The following is a 13,794-nucleotide window of genomic DNA, read 5'->3' as shown; positions in this document are numbered from 1 at the left end:
GAATGTTATTCATTTGTGTGTGCACAAGAGCTGAATGTTTTTAAGATTGGAAAGGGGGCTTGAGCAAAATTGGATATTGGCTGCATATCTAGCAACCTGTGCTGCTGTTTCTATATACTTCCGAACAAATGTTTGTGGCAGGATATAAATGAACTAAAAGTACATAACTGCAGTTTACAAGTGAGCAAGAAACCAGTCTATAACATGATTACTTCTCATACTCTATGCAAGACCAGTACAGGAAAATGTTTCTTGCCCACCAGTCAGGTACCACCTTGCTCTTGGTGCAAATACAGAATAAAGGCCTAAAAGTGATGGTAGTTACAGACACCTGCAAGTGAGTGAGAACAGAAAATGAGTCCATTTTGGAAAACTGCTACACTGTATGTTGACTGTTATTTATTTCATAAATTTTATACACCACTTGATTGTTTAAAATAAACTCAAAGTATAAAACAACAAATTTATCAGTAAAAATACCATAAAAATTCTGTAAATCATTCAAAACAAAACAAACTAAGAACTAAACCATTAATAAACTTACTCTTCAATTGAAACAAAATGTTCAAAGTGGAACAAATGTGCAATATTATTTACAGCTGGCAGATGTGTTACCTATTGTTAACCATAATAACCAGTTTTGGTTTCCCCCGTGCTTAGACATAGTTAACATTTGGAAGGATGATATTGTGCTTCAGTAATGAGAAATGAGCCACAATGAGTTCAAGGGGCATTGTTTCCAATTAGGAGATGGTTGGACATTGTTCTCGAAGCTACCAGCATGACTTTGACCAAACTGTGGGAGGCAGTGGAAGACAGGAGTGCCTGGCGTGCTCTGGTCCAGGGGGTCACGAAGAGTCAGACACGAGTAAACAACATTTTCCTGTCACCACAAGGCTTTACATGTGGATCCTGATGCTCGAGGCGGATCCTGCCTGTCCTAAACTCACCAATCTATTTTGCACAGCTGCCTTGACTCGGCTTGTTCTAACCACACACACGCCAAATCACACCACCCCGCCGCGTGCTGCCCTGGACACTTCCTAGCAGCGTCCGTCGACCTCCTTCCAACAACCAGCCCGCCCTCACCCGGCTACCACGGCAACGTGTGCCGTGTGGCCTATGGGAGAGCGAGACGGCGTGGAGTGACCGGGGCGTAGGGCGGGCCTTGTGTCAAGAGTTGTTGCCACAAGTGCGCATGCTCCGCCCGCCCGCCTTCCTGCCCATCATTCCGGGCGTTGCCGCGGTGGCAGAGCGAGGAGAGAGGGGCGGGGCCACGCCGAACTCTCCCCTCTAAACCGAGCGGGAAATTTCCCCGCTTATCATCCTCAGGAGAAGGGGCTGGGGGGGGGGGGCGGACGGGGGCGGGGAGAGGCTTGGAGGGAAACCCCTCCCTTTCCCCTCCTCGTGTCGTGATTGTCGTGATTCAGAGAGAAAAGCTATTGTCACAAGTAGCCGCTGTCCTTTGGCGCTACTTCCGTCTACTGTTGAACTGCTTTCACTTGTGTGTGCTAATAATTTAGGATTTTTAAAAATATCACCATCGTCATCGTGTTGCTCCCGGATACAGCGATGCTACTCTGCGCACGTAAAGAATCATATCGGAGGGAGAATTTTTTTGGTGCTGGTGTGGTTCATTTTCCAGTCTGAGCCTCACTGTAATAATAATAATAATAATAATAATAATAATAATAATAATAATAATAATAATAATTACCCCGCCCATCTGGCTGTGTTTCCCCAGCCACTCTGGGCAGCTTCCAACAAAATATTAAAAATACAAGAAAACATCAGACTTTAAAAACTTCCCTAAACAGGGCTGCCTTCAGATGTCTTCTAAAATCAGACAGTTTATTTCCTTGACATCTGATGGGAGGGTGTTCTACAGTGCAGGTGCCACAGCCGAGAAGGCCTGCCTGGTTTCCTGTAACTTTGCTTCTCGCAGAAGGCCCTCGGAGCTGGACCTCAGTGTCCAGGCTGAACGATGGGGGTGGAGACACCCCTTCAGCTATACTGGGCTGAGACTGTTTAGGGCTTTAGAGGTCAGCACCAACACTTTGAATTGCGCTCGGAAACGTACTGGGAGCCAATGTAGGTCTTTCAAGACCGGTGTTATGTGGTCTCGGCGGCTTCTCCCAGTCACTAGTCTAGCTGCCGCATTCTGGATTAGTTGGAGTTTCTGGGTCACCTTCAAAGGTAGCCCCACGTAGAGTGCATTGCAGTAGTCCAAGTGGGAGATAACTACTGTAGCCCTTTCCTTCTTGCTGCTGGATTTTGGGAGCTTGGTTGGGGGTGGGGAGTGGGTATAGGCTTCCCTTGCTTTCTACATGCAAGCATTTTGAGGGAGGCCATTTTGGAGTGACCAGAGGAGAAATGATCACTGGGCGGAATGCAGAGAGAAGACACACCATAATGCACCTGTAGCAGCAAAACCAGGTGCCATAATCCCCCGCCACACCTGCAATAAAACATGTCTCTCCTGTATTGGTCTACACAGCCACAGCAGGTGCTGTAACTGCCCTCCACAAAGGCTCACTATTCCATTGTGTCCTGAGACAGATGGATTGCAGCAACAATAACAAGAACAAAGCAAGGGAACAGAAAATTCAGCTTCAAATCTCTAAAATATAAGGAATGTACCCCCAAACAGAAGATGCAGGGAATATAGTTTCAGTAATTATTAGGTGACCGTGGCCAGGGGCATTTTCCGTGTGGGATATAAAAGGGTGTTGGGTACTAAATGCTGCTTGTTTTGGCATTTGTTGTGGTCCTAAAGTTTCACAAATAGGATCCTAGATGGATCTTTTTCCATAAGTAAGTGCTCTCATATTCTGTAGCACATTATTTGTTATTGTGGAGCGAGTTTATTCTTTCCAGTGTGCTCCCAGCTGTGTCTTAGCAACAGATAGGAAGTGAGAAAAAAACTTTACGTAATGTAATTTGTTCTAGTTTTGGACGAATGTCCAAGAGTTCTATTCCAGGGTACATTGTTAGAAGCTGGCCAGTAAATATGTGTTAAAACTCGAATACTGACAAAGCCATCACATGTGGATAAGATAACTTGTCTCACTTGCCAAAGAGCAAACATAACTTTTTGGTTGTAAGCAGCACAGGATGCTAACTGACAGTCTTAAAAACAACTTCTGAATTTTGGTGCTTATTTGTTTATTTGATCTTGAAGATGATTTAGTTTCTTCTTGCATGTGACCATCTTTCTGCCTATAACTTCTCCTTAACACACCATGATACTTAATAAGTAACTATACAGTATTTCCAATCAGTAAGTTATAAATAGTGGGACTTATGCTTGCCTTACGGTCACGTGTAGTATGCCACACTGGTGTGGCAAGAGAGGATGGCAAGTGTGACAAGAAGATTCAAGGACAATCAAAGAAACATTTAAACATTTTAGTGTATAGTGGTACCTCAGGTTACAGACGCTTCAGGTTACGCGTTTTCGGGTTGTGCACCGCGCCAAACCTGGAAGTACTGGAACAGGTTACTTCTGGGTTTCGGCGCTTGTACATGTGCGGAAGTACTAAATTGTGCTTTGCGCTTGCGCAGAAGTGCTGAATCGCAGCCCGTGCTTGCGCAGACACGGTGCTGCAGGTTGCAAACGCTGCGGGTTGCGAACGTGCCTCCCATATGGATCACGTTCGCAAGCCGAGGTTCCACTGTATAGTATAGTATCAAAATATCTTTTTTTATTTGCAGAATATGGATAGATATATTTTCAAAATGCAGCACTGCTAGGACTTTTTTTTTTGTCTTCCATTGTATTTCTCATCAATAAAAAAATTGGTGTGGCATGAGCAAATTTTTATTCTGGAAGTGTAGCACGAAGAAAGAAGTTTGAAAACCACTGCCTTACAGAATGACATGCGGCAAGTAATTTGCTCAAAATCAGTAATAATATGTAACTGGATTAAAAACATGGTCCATACAGACAGAACTTAAATCCACTGGAAGCAATTAGCTGCAACTGATTTAGCCTCAAGCAGTTTAGAGGGAATACATTGACTTTTGCCTGGTATGTCTATAATACGAAAAGTCCTTCTGTTCCTCAAATGGGTAAAACAATAAGCTATCCTCCTGTTTTAGCTCTGGGTGGTCAATAGTAGAAGCAAGGGGGAATACCTGAACAACTTGCTTCTTAGGCACCATCTGCATTACAGAGTTTCTGGGTCAAGCGCAAGGGAAGCCCCACATAGACTACATTGCAGTAATCCAATATTGCAGTATCCAGTGCATGCATGGAGCACACCATCAACTTCTAGGTTCAAGGCAAAGTTGACCCCCCATTTATATTTTCCCCCTGCTCCTCTGAGTACTTCAGCTGTTTCTTTAAAGTTCCAGAACTTGGATCCTGTAGCAATGTTATCTGCTTTTCTTCCTAAGTAATTTGTTCTTTGATCCTCCTCTCTGCTTTCATTAATTCTTCTTTGATCATATAATTAGCAAAAGCTATTATTATATCCCTTGGTGGGGCACTTTCTTTTGGCTTTGGTCTCAAGCTGCAGTGGGCCCTTTTCATATCTGTACATATAACTTGTATTTCAGTAAATACTTCCTTCCACCAATCAGTTCGGAAACTAGTTGAAGCCTTAATTGTACTGTAAATCATTTTGGGATGTTGAAACATTCAAAATTTTGTCACAGTGGCGTAAACTCAAATCCAGTGACACAGTGACTGCTTCTCTACTCCCCCCACCTTCCCTGCCAAATAAATTATTTTATTCTCCAGGAATTCAAAGCCTTGCCAATTTCTTTTTAAAAAGTCGGTGTGCAGGTTGTTTATTTGAGTGGACACAGCTTCCAGCGGGAGGTTTGCTGGGCCTGGATGTATTTTATCTTTGTCCCACTTTATTCACATTGGGCAGAAATCCAGGATCACAACGGCTCTGTTCTGATTCACGCTGTGGTTAAAAGTAACGCTCGCTCCTTTCAAGGCAGAAGCGAAGCGCTTCGGTCGAAGGGAGCGGCGGAAGGAACGCGAAGATGCCTTCACGGACGAGACTACAAATCCCAGAGGGCTTTGCGAAACGAGGCGCCGCGCGGCCACGTACAGCCGCGGAGTAACACAGGACCCCGACGTCCCTTCGGAGGCGGATGCTGAACTACAAATCCCAGCTGCCCACGCGCTTGCCGGGCTGGCTCCGGCTGTATCTGGCGGCTGCTTCTGAGGAGGCTGGTTCCTATTTTAAATCCAGTCAAGAGATCAAAATGGCGGACGCGAGCTGAGCGTGAGGCGGGGAGGAGAGAGCGAGAGCGAGAGGGGGGCGCTGGGCAGAAGGCAACGCTCGGCTCTCCTTCTCCTTTTTCTCTCCGCCCCCCTCCCCTCACAAATCCTCCGGTGAGTTGCGTTCAGACGTGGGGCGGGAGGCGAAACAACTGCCGCATATGCCGGCGAGGGTGAAACGGGTGAGGAGGGACGCCTGCTTTTCTCCCCCTTTTCCATTCCCCGCCTCGGGAGACCGGCCAGCCGAGGGGGCAGCCCTCTCTCTCTCGGGCGCCTCTTCCACAGGGGGGCGTCGTGGGGCTCGGGTGGCGGTTGAGAGAGCGAGCCAGCGGAGAGGAGGAAAGTGCAAGAGGAGGTTATTATTATCATTGCCTCGGGGCGCTGCGTTTCTGCGGGTCTCTTCTTCGCGCGTCTCCTCATCTTCACAGGACTTTTAAGGTGCCCGGAGGGAAGAGAAGAGGGGACTTTGAGAAGGCGGCTTTGCCTGGCTTTTTGTTGGGGTGGGATTTGTTTCCCCCTCGGCGTGCGTCGCGAGGGAGGGAACTTGTTTCCCTTTTCACGTGTCTTTCGCCTTGCACGCCTTTCCACGGGCACTCGGGAGCAGACGCGTTTTGGAGGGACCCAAACCCAACCCGTGCGGTGGTTTCTGCTCCTCTTCCCTTGCTCAAGATCTGTTGCTGTCGAGTCTGGGTGGGAAAGGAAGGCGAGGGGCGGGGGCAGCCAGTTAACTTCAGGTAAATTTGGGGACCGGTGGGTGGGGGAAACTCGCCCCCAGCATCGCCACCCTCCCTCCCTCTTTCCCCTGCCGGCTTGGTAAGTTTCAAGCGGGTAAGTCTCCTGCTTCGTTAACACGAGGGCGAGCGGGAGACGCTCTTGTGCTTTGGTCGGGACCCGGGTGAGAGGATGGATGCCTGGTGTCTGCCTCTGTTGGCCGTTTGTGGTGCGTCTCTCAGCCATGGCGAGGTGGCTCTTTTCTTTTCTTTCTTTCTTTTTTTGGAAGCGAGAAGCAGCAGCAGCAGCTTCCGTCTTTCCGCTTGTTACCAACTGGCTGGGTAGGAAGGGCAGAGCGCTTGGGATAACTGCCCGACGCTGAAGCAACCCAGCGATTTATTTATTTGTTTTAAAGTTTTGCCTCGCTGTCCTGTGCAAGGTGCTGCTGCTGCCTTGGCTGCGGTTCCTGTGTTGTGTCTCTTTGCTTTGCCAAGTTGCTTGGGGGAAAAGAAGACATTTGCTTCCCAGCCCCCTTTTCTTGTAGCGCAGCTTAATTGTGTTGTTTTAAAGGATAGGGTTGCTCTTCTAGATACTTTGCCTCTGACTTCAAATGATTAAAGCATGAAGAACATGTAAATATAACAGGTACCGACTGTATGACAAGCTCCGTTAAATATTGGCACTCCTGATAATAACATTGAAGAAAAATTGGACGAGCCTAGTCTTTCATATATGGGAGAGTGTATTATGCCCACTGTCCAGCACACAGACTTAGCTTGTGGCCGGTTTGAGCACTTTAAATGGTAAAAGCACCCAGCAAAACCACCCTTAATGGTTGTTGGAGATGGGGAGATATATCTTCCCAAAGTATTTTGGCCATAGGATTTGGGATTCTGAATGTTTAATGCTTAAATATGGTCCTTTATTTTAAAAGATGTCTTTTTGCGTTGTCTCTTTTTGAAATGTTGTTATGTCACATTATGTTTTCTGGTCAAAATAAATAAGTTGCATGCAAATAATAGCTATAATGAGGTAATACACTGGTGAGTGTGGTGATGTAGAGGGAGCCATGGTTTTGAACACACAAATGCTCCGTCTGCATTAGAACAAGCTGTTAAATTGCTGTTTCAAGCTAGGTTTGGTCTTTAAGTTTTTAAAATATTTAATATCTGTTTAAGTCTTATAAATTAATTAAAGCTATTTTGTATGCCTTTAACTGGGAAGTTGTCGTTGTAATGTAATTTGTGTTCTGTGTGCAGTTGCTTATCAGATATGCACCAAATAGCTGAGCCAAAATGCAGACTAGAAGGGGAAAGCCCCTGATCACAATAGAATAAAAAGGAACAGTATTCGTAGGTTGTACAGAGCTTAATAACACAGATGGTGTATAAAATGGGAACAAAAAAGCCTGACTTTTTGTAAATATTGGAGGGGAAACCCAAAATACACTTACTGAGACACTTGAGGAAAGGAAGGCATTGAACTCTATGTCTAAAATGATATTGGACACTAGTCTGACATTGGAGGTTGCTTCAGGTCTTGCATATAAATGAGCAATATGAGCAGTAATCGAATATCTTATTTTTGCATTGTGTTCACATAGCGCTTGACATGCTGCTATGATTATTCTGAATATAAAAAGAGAAAATACTATCTTTAGCATGCCAAATACTATTTCATTCTAGAGTTTGTAATTTTAAGAATGAGTGAACATTTTTTTTTGGCATTGAGACAGTTGCTTACAAGTGACAGCTACCTATGAGCCTCTCAGATTGTATTATTATGCATTGCAAGATGTTCAGTTAGGATTTTTAACTGCAAAAATGGGTGTGTGCACAAAATGGCTTTTAAATTTTTTATCAAGTAGGAGAAATAACTAATAACTATATGTTCTTAGTATGAAATATAAGAGCTTTCCCAATAATTGAGAAATATTAAAATAAAATAGTAGTAATCTGTACAGTCAAACAAAAAAAAATTGAATGCATTAGTCTAAATCAGAATTTAAAGATTTATTCAGGGATAAAATGTTAGAAAATGAATTGCCAATAGTATGTTAAAGTGTGTAATCTTAAATAATACATTAAAAACCTCTAATGTGTGTAATCAAAGCTACATTGTCTATACTTAAAAGGTAAAGGGACCCCTGACCATTAGGTCTAGTCATGGCTGACTCAGGTTGCGGCGCTCATCTCACTTTATTGACTGAGGGAGCCGGCGTACACCTTCCGGGTCATGTGGCCAGCATGACTAAGCTGCTACTGGCGAACCAGAGCAGCACATGGAAATGCCATTTACCTTCCCGCTAGAGCGGTACCTATTTATCCACTTGCACTGTGAGGTGCTTTCAAACTGCTAGGTTGGCAGGAGCAGGGACCGAACAACGGGAGCTCACCCCGTTGCGGGGATTCGAACTGCCGATCTTCTGATCGGCAAGTCCTAGGCTCTGTGGTTTAACCCACAGCGCCACCCATGTGGGTGTAATTTCCACTAAACCTATTGGGACATCTAAGTAAACAAGTATAGGATTGGGCTGTATGGCTATTGGTGTAAGCAAGAGGAGTGAGTGATGGAGTCCCTTTTTAGGAAGTCCAGGTGCTCAGAAGCTGACCAAGGCCCTCTCTTTAGGAAACACTACATTTGCTGGTAAGATTCAGGTAGGTAGCCGTGTTGGTCTGACACAGTCGAAATATATAAAAAAAATGTCCAGTAGCACCTTAGAGACCAACTAAGTTTGTTCTTGGTATAAGCTTTCGTGTGCATGCACACAAGTGTATCTGAAGAAGTGTGCATGCACACAAAAGCTTATACCAAGAACAAACTTAGTTGGACTCTAAGGTGCTACTGGACAATTTTTTTATATATTTGCTGGTAAGTCGGCAATCCAAAGAAGACTCTATGATAGTCTTAATATGCTTCCTCAGCTAGACAATTAATATGCTTCCTCAGCTAGACAATTTAGTGTGGTTGAAGTGCATTTCAAAAGATTTTGAAGGATGTTCCTCTTCTCAGAAACTTGAGAATCAATCTCTCAAGGCTGGAGTGGGCAACTGGATGCCTGCAAGCTATAGAAAATTCCAGTGTTTAGAATAGATGATTAAATGACTTACTGCCCCAACATTTGGCACAACCATTTCATCAGTGCCAATCACTCCCATGCCAGTTCTAAATCTTGGTTATCGTCATCACCATCAATTAAATTGGTATACCACCCTTCATACAATTCACAAGAGTTCACAAGATGAAAACACAACATATATACGTATTACCTTTTTTTTAATCCCCTCCCCCACCTCCTCCTACAAACACTGCTGTTTTAATGAGGAGACATAGTCAGTCAAAGCTTTCTTAAATCATTTTGGAATTAATCTGACAGCTATATAATGAAGGATTCATTCACTTGCAGAAACTGCATTGTCCCAAACTGAATTGCACTTCACCTTAAAATATATACTGTGTGTAGTGTAATCCTGTGCATATTTATTTGGAATTAAGTTCCACTGTGTTCAATGGAATTTACTTCCATGTAAGTCGGTATAGGGCTACAAATTGAGTTGTGCTTGCATTCTGACCCCCCCCCCCCGAAAAGAAAACAACCAAGCACACCCAGAGAAGTACACATTGTCCTAGGACAAATTATGATTGGACACATGACAAAGCCATTTTGATCCAGTTGCTCCTATATTTGCAACTTGTTTATTTTATAAACCTAGAATTGGTCAGCTTATTTTGCTGCAATGTGTAAGTTGTAGTCTGTTTTCAACCTTTCACTGTTGAAGAACTACACTGAAAAGCTTCATAAAACTTATTTCTTAAAGCAGATGGCGTGAAGGGGGTGATGCCATTAATCTTAAGCAAATGAATATGGATTCAACTATCTGATAACATTAATAACTTCCAAATTTAACTTGGTAGGAGGTAAATAATAATTCAGGCAAGCATGTGTATAATGGATGCGCCCAGGAATGCTATTTTAAATTGTGTAATCATGCAACTTCCTTCCGTTCTTCTCTCCAGCTCTTCCTTGTTTTCTCAGTCTTTTGATTACACTCGAATCACTGAAAGCTCTTTGATAGAACTAGAAGTTTTGGAAAAGCTGGGTCATTCTTAAGTTTTAAGAAAGCAACAAGGATAGTAAGTAACTCATGGAGAACCTATTGCCAAAAGCTGTAGTAAAGAACATCTTGAAATATGACTAATCAGGGGCACTATGCATGCCTGAGTGTCTACACCATTAGAAATTGAGACAAAAATACATTTCTGATACTAAGTTTAATGTCTTCTGCCATATGGTCTTGTTATATGAGAGATCGTAAGACTTTTACTTAACTTTAAGATAAAATTCCTTCTAAAAATACAGTAACCTTGTAATATAGAAAGAATTGTGCTTAATACCAGTATTGGTATGGTCTCATCAATCCAAAGATTGAGGCAACAGGCATTTGAAAACTTTTTAAGTGTTCAGAAATTTGTTGCAGGACACATAGTGATGCAGAGGTCTTTTTAATCAGCTTAAGTTTTTATGTCACCCATGAATGATCTTGGATGGGCATAGTATAGTTGCAATGACCAATGCACTGGTAGTGTCTTGTTTAGACTACTGTAATGTGTTGTCTGCCCTTGACAGCAGTCTGGAAACTACCCGTATTTTTCGCTCTATAACACGCACCAGACCATAACACGCACGTAGTTTTTAGAGGAGGAAAACAAGAAAAAAAATATTCTAAACGAAATAGTGGATATATGATTTTTGTGGTTCATGCTGTGGCCACAGACATGTGATCTGACAGTGAGTTTGGAGCAGCCCAATGCAAAAATCCTGAGGATCCGTGTGGATCCATGCTTTGTAACCACAGAGGAGGGAAGGAAGGGGAACCATGGATCCTCTGCTCACGACTGCAGGCATTCGCTCCATAACACGCACAGACATTTCCCCTTACTTTCTAGGAGGAAAAAAGTGAGTGTTATGGTGCAAAAAATACGGTACTTTAAAATGTGGCTGTTAGGATCTTAACCAGTCTTGTTGGGAGCATATCTTTCTAGTTTTGAAATAGATTTGTTGGCCAACAGTTAATTCCTGAGCCCAATCCAAGGCATTGTTTTTGAATTTTAAAGCTGGACATAGCTTAGGACTTCACTGCTCCTGTTCAGACTGCACAGCAAAAGCAATTTGGTTCTTGAAGTTCATTCTGATTGTGCAGATAAAATGACAGGAAGTGGTATTAGTGTGTAAAAACAGTCAAGATCCAATGATCCCCAGGCTTGTACCTCCAGATGGTGGAGATGTCAGGCACCATCCTAGTGCCCTGGCATGTTCACTTGTTTGCAAGTAGCTGATAGCCAGGTGCAAAATGATCCTGGCTAGTTTCAATCACTGGTTGGAGGCATGCTGCCTTGCCTCTCCCTATAGCTCCAAGTTTGTGCTCATCTTGCTTGCCAGAGCCTGGTGCCCCTCTCACTGTCCTGAAGGGCGGTTAGCAAGGTTATTGAAGCCTTGTGTTAAGGAACACCTTCTCCCATGTTGATGTTGATGTCGGTGTTCTGCTGTTGGACAAAGAGCAAGCAGTGAGCAGGAAGAGAGGGCCTTTCCATTTGTGCCACCCTAGATATTAAACTTCATCCCCAAAGTATCGCATTTGGCACCTACTCTGTTATGTTATTTTCTTTTAAAAACAAAACCTGGCAAAGCCACTTCTGTTCTCCCAAGCTTTTTAACTATTTTTAAGTTTTACTTACTTATTTTTACTCTGTTGCTTTAAGTACTTATGCTGTTTTGTGTGAGCTTTCTTTTTTATTGTTTATGAAATTCTGTTGTGACCTTTCCTGAAATATATATTGTGAAATTTATGAGTGTGCTTAGAATAGTTTTAGCAAGATCTAATTCTTTCCAAAACTACAATTCAGAGTTTTCTTTGTAGCAAAGCATTACCAGTTAACTGATTTAAATTAAGTGCTATCAAAGTGTCTAGTGGATGCCCAGCATAAAAGGTAGAATCATTACCCAATTTTTGCTTGGATAGTTCAGAGTCTGTTAAACAGTGCTGGTTAGGTTTCCCATTTTATGGATGAATAAAATTTATGGCATGAACCTTGAATGACATGTTTCAGGGATGGGAAACCTTTTTGGCTCCACGAATCAGATACTTATCAGGATCTGCCTTATGGGCCAAATTGGACAAGTGTACAGGGCCTCCCACCTGTCAAAATCCCTTCTGTGACTTTGCAAAACTCAACCAGATAGGCGGGGTATAAATAATAAACTATTATTATTAATTATTGTTATTATTAATTAACAACAACCCTGTTTTCTGCTTGGAAACATGGCAGCACAGCCAGTGTAAGATTAAACCCTGGCCTCCCCACCATCAGCTGATGTGTTGGCAGGCATACCGTAGTTTGGGGAAAACAGCCTGGGCAGAGGTTGCTCGCTACCGTACTGTGTTAGATTAACAGCTATTCATTATGATATCTATATGGAATCTCTGTTGTGAGAGTTGTTGAGCTCTGCAATGGGCTTCCAAGCCCTGTTTGTGGACTTTCTAGAATCATCTGATTGGCCACTGGCCTAGTTGGTCCTTTTATCTGAATTAGAAGAGTTTCTCTTTACACCGCATACCAGGTCTGGGGAAGCTATGGTACTCCAGATGTTGGTGAATTACAGTTCCTATCATTCCTAAGCATTGACCATGCTTGCTGGGGCTGATGGGAGTTGTAATTCTGGAGCATTTGGAGTGCCAAATGTCCCCTGTACCTGCCATCTGTGGTTTTCTTAAGAAATAAGTCTGATTATGTTCAGTGAGCCCTAATTCTCGGTAAATTTGGATAGGATTGTAGCCTAGTTGTTCTTTATTTGGCTTCCTTATACATCCATGCTTAAGAAAAAAACCCCAACTGTTTAATAATAGCACAATAAAACATTTAGTTCTTGGCCTTTTCCATTCTCCCAGTAGTCGTCTTTAAAAAGCTATTCTGATTAGCAGCTTAAAATAGGTTTACTATATTAGGCAATGTTGCGGCTATGTAGAAGAGTATGCAAGTAACACATTGGGTGTTATATCAGGGAAATGTAACTTAATGCAGGGTTAATACAAAATATTTTAAACATTTTCTGGTAAATGCTAGACTTCCATTTCTGAAATGCATGCTCACTTTATCAGAATCTGAGACACTATATATCTAAAACTTATAAGGCATTGCAGTGTGCCTCCTTTTCTTCTGGAATTTGCTCATTGTGTCTTCAGGTTATCTGGCAACAGTGCATTGCAGTTAAATACAGTGTAGGATTTTTAAAAAAACTAAATTTAAAACAAATTACAGTCTACTTTATATTTTCCATTTTTAATGTATATTGGAAAGCAACAAAATGAAGGAAAACTGATGGAGAAGAGGAATAAGGGATGTTGTGCAAACAGATCAGATTCTGCAGGGCAGGTGACTAAATCAGAGTATTTAAGGTAAAAGATGGAGAGGTGACTTGAGCGTCATTGCTCAGGTGACTCAGAATTCATACCATAACAGTTTAAAAAGAGCACACACCTATCTTTCCTTTGGCTTGCTGAAATTGATGACTGATTTCAATAACAGCATGGTCAGTTTTGCAGAAATAATTGTTGAAATCCAGTGGTGTGATACAAATGCTTATTACTCATGGATAAAATGGCCAGATGAAAAACAGGCCAAAGTGAGGCCAAGGCTCTCACGTTATCACACTGCATGTGTTAATTGGCTCACTAATACCAGAATTCCTGTAGTACTGACAACTGTTTTGTGAGTGACCACAATTAATTATAAATTATCACTGTATTTTTCTGCATTTCTTTTTCCTCTAGTAGCATTCCTCAACC

General features: G+C 42.6%; 1 protein-coding gene across 1 annotated transcript in view; it reads left to right on the top strand.

Moving 5' to 3' along the window:
• The first annotated feature begins 5,149 nt into the window (after positions 1 to 5,149).
• Positions 5,150 to 13,794, top strand: part of NCOA3 (nuclear receptor coactivator 3) — a 98,594-nt gene continuing 89,949 nt past the window's right edge. Inside the window, 1 exon segment of the mRNA XM_081915474.1 lies at positions 5,150 to 5,353. The gene's annotated coding sequence lies outside the window, so the exon portion shown is untranslated.

This window comes from Podarcis melisellensis (assembly GCF_964234715.1).
Source record: "Podarcis melisellensis genome assembly, chromosome: 6".
Taxonomy (NCBI): domain Eukaryota; kingdom Metazoa; phylum Chordata; class Lepidosauria; order Squamata; family Lacertidae; genus Podarcis; species Podarcis melisellensis.
This window is presented reverse-complemented; position numbering and strand designations above follow the sequence as displayed.